A 3,400-nucleotide genomic window follows, 5' to 3' on the forward strand; every position below is an offset into this window, starting at 1 on the left:
CTCTCCCTTCCAGCACTCTGGCATAGACCTTACCAGGGAGGCTGAGGAGTGTGATTCCCCTATAGTTGGAACACCTACCCGGTCTGCCAATCCAGGGGTACTGCCCCTGGTCTCCATGCAACATTGTAGAGGCATGTCAACCAAGACAGCCCTACAACATCCAGAGCCTTCAGGAACTCGGGGCGGACCTCATCCACCCCAGGGGCTATGCCACCAAGAAGTTGTTTAACTCCCTCAGTGACCTTGCTCCGGGGATTGGCGGGCCATCCCCTTTGTCCCCAGAATCTGCTTTCTCTGCGGAAGACATGCCAGTACGATTAAGGAGGTCCTCAAAGTATTTCTTCCTTTTTTTTTTTTTAGAACACCTTAGAACACACATGCATCAACACTACAATGAGCGGGTGGAGGGAGGTTTGGAGTCTTCTCCCACCCCCATTCTCTGCGGCCTGCTGGAGCGGGAGGGCTAGGTGGAGTTGGCCGTCCGACTGCGGTCTGGAGTGTGGGGCCTCCCTGCTGCTACGGAGTCGGGGTGGTCTGCCTCTCCCCACCGCAGGGAAAAGGGTAACACCACCTGGGTCTGGGTGCAGTTCCCCCCTCCAGGGGCAAGGGTACCTAGACCCGGTTTGTAGAGTACGCTTGGGGAGTGTGATCGTGTGTACAGCGTCTCTTTATGTCTGTCTCCACGTTGGTTGAGTGTGGAGTGAGTGCATATGAGAGCATGAGGGGGGAATGGATGTTTGTGTCTGTGTGTGCCTGTATGTCTGTGTCTATATGTCAGGTTGGGTATGAGGCGCCACCTCTCTGGGGACACCTCAGGCCCTCCAAGGTTTGGAGGCCTATCTCCACCCACCACCACTTCCCCTGCCGGTGGCGGACTCCCTCAGGTGTCGGTGCGTTGGTGGTTCTTTGTGTCTGGGGGTGGGCGTCCAGGTACACACCGGCTCACTCCTTGGCGGCCGCTTATCGGGGCCTGGAGCCTGGGGCTCGGTCACTCAGGCACAGCTGGCGGCCGGCGGAGCTCACGGGCGCGTCACTGCAACTCCCCCTGGCTTCTGCTCCGCGGCTGCTGAGTGAACCCTCATCTGGGACTCTCCTCAGCTCTTACTGGAACAGTGGCGCGGCTGCCCCTCTGTTGGTCTTCCATGGTTTCTTGTGTTCTGGGGGCCTCTGGATGTCTGGAGTTTTGATCTCCTCCATACCTGCTTCACACCCTGGAGGACGGGGCTGTGGCCCCCCCACACTCCCTAGCAGATCGTTACATGGAGAAACCTTTGGAATACAAGCGCGCTGATCCACACAGGTATGCACACGGGTGTTCACTGCTCGTAGACCCAAATTACACCTTTCTTGGCTGCTACCTCGAAGCACATCTGTCCTGCGTGCTGCACAACAACATTGAATATTTAGTATTTACTGCTGTTTACACTTAGCTAGATTAATGCGATGGTGTTGTGTTTAGTATGTTGCTTTGTTTCCTTTTTTTTTGTCTTTTTTTGCTTGTTTTCTATTCTTCTCTCAACAGGTGATCCAGGAGATTTTTATTTTTTTTCTCCCCCCCTTTCTCACTGTCCCTCTCCCCTTCTGTTTTTCCTTTCCTTCCTCTTTCTTTCTCCCTTTCCTATCTCTCACTCATGTCTGTCCCGTCTGTAACATCTGAAAAATAAAATATAATAAATAATAAAAACAAAGATCGACCAAATGGACCAATACGGCAATGCCACGATGATCCATTTGGCAAAGTAAATCCATTGGGTATCCTTGTTGGTCTTCAGACAACAATTCTGATGGCTAAAGAACCAAATGGGACAGGCGAAAAAACAAAAACAAAAAAAAAAACCAAAGTATTTCTTCCACCGCCCGACAACTTTCTTAGTCGAAGTCAGCAGTGGTCCGCCCGCACTATACACAGTGTAGGTAGAACACTGTTTTCCCATCCTGAGTCACCTGACGGTTTGCCAGAATCTTTTCGAGGCAGTCCGAAAGTCTTTTTCCATGGCTTCTCCGAACTCCTCCTACTCCCAAGTTTTTGCTTCAGCCACTACCCCCGCAGCGTTCCGCTTGGTCTGTCAGTACCTATCAGCTGCTCCGAAGTCCCACAGGCTAACTATGCCTGATAGGACTCCTTCTTCAGCGTGGTGGCTCCCCTTGGTGACCCTGAACATGGTCCATTCGGACTCAATGTCCCCAGTCTCCCTCGGGGAGCTAGAAAATCCAATATTTTATTTTTTTTAGACTGCTAAAGTATATTGTGTGAATTAGGAAAAAAAAAAATCAGGACCTTTGTATCCATACATATATCTACTACAATTATCTGCAAGGATGCCCAGATCTGCCTCAGCCTAGTGGAATCCAGCTCTCCTGTCAAAATACCAACATTCTAAAAAGACGATCTAACCACCAAAAGGCTACTTGAAGGAATTTAAGTCACTTCCAACTTGTGATTAAAAAACTGAGGTCAGCCCCTTGAGCTAAAAAAAAATACAGTGCAAAGAAAAAAGAACAGGACATCAGAACCAGTTACCTCACATGAGTGAAAAACTGGGTGGCTTTCTCCTGGCTTTTAGAAACAATTGTCAGGGTGATCTCCAGTTTCTGATTCATACCTCTCTTTTGTTTGCATTGCTGAGGTCTGTTATGTTGCAATAAACTTGTAGGTCATGTTTTGAGGTTTTTTTGTACTTCCTGAAGCATACTGCCAGTAGCAAAATAGAGATCAAAGCAAAACCCCAATGGTGGCGCCTGATAAAAGCAAAAGAATTGTCAAATTTTATTCATTTAGGTTCTTCAGTAATGAAATTCAAGGCTGTATAGGACAGAAAGGAATTTCACTTTGTTTTAATTTATATGTGACTCATATTTATATGGACTGAAATTTGATTATGTTATATATTTATTGTACCTGTTGAAAGGTATGTAGGCTTCATGGTTCCTGTCCAGTAAGTGGGTTCTGTTGGTGCTTTGATATGTCCTTTTGGTACTTTGATATGTCCTGTTGGTTACTCTGAAAGGGTGAATGAGGCAACTTGTATAAAGTTGACTAAAGTTGTATAAAGTGCTTTGATTGGTCAGGTAGAGTACAAAACTGCTATATAAGAACCAATCCATTTACCATTTTACCATTTACGATCTAAAAAGAGCATCTATAGAGAGTTTTTTAGAAGATGGGCGGAGGTACACCAATGTGCAAAAAACTCCTCTCCATAAATAGTAGAACAATTTCACAATTATCCTGAAAGTTTGATGCCCAGATGTACCCTACATTTCATGGTGGTGGGCTGCTCGCTGTAGGCCTTTGGGTCTATCCATATTGGCCCCACATCTGTCCCAAGGGGGCATGTATGGTAGAAAAATGGATTGGTGGATGTTACCTTCTCTTAGTTGAAACACATTTGATATGCTC

Source organism: Rhamphochromis longiceps, linkage group LG6, assembly GCF_057381845.1.
Source record: "Rhamphochromis longiceps isolate RC_006_pf linkage group LG6, R_longiceps_female_GT1.1, whole genome shotgun sequence".
Taxonomy (NCBI): Eukaryota; Metazoa; Chordata; class Actinopteri; order Cichliformes; family Cichlidae; genus Rhamphochromis; species Rhamphochromis longiceps.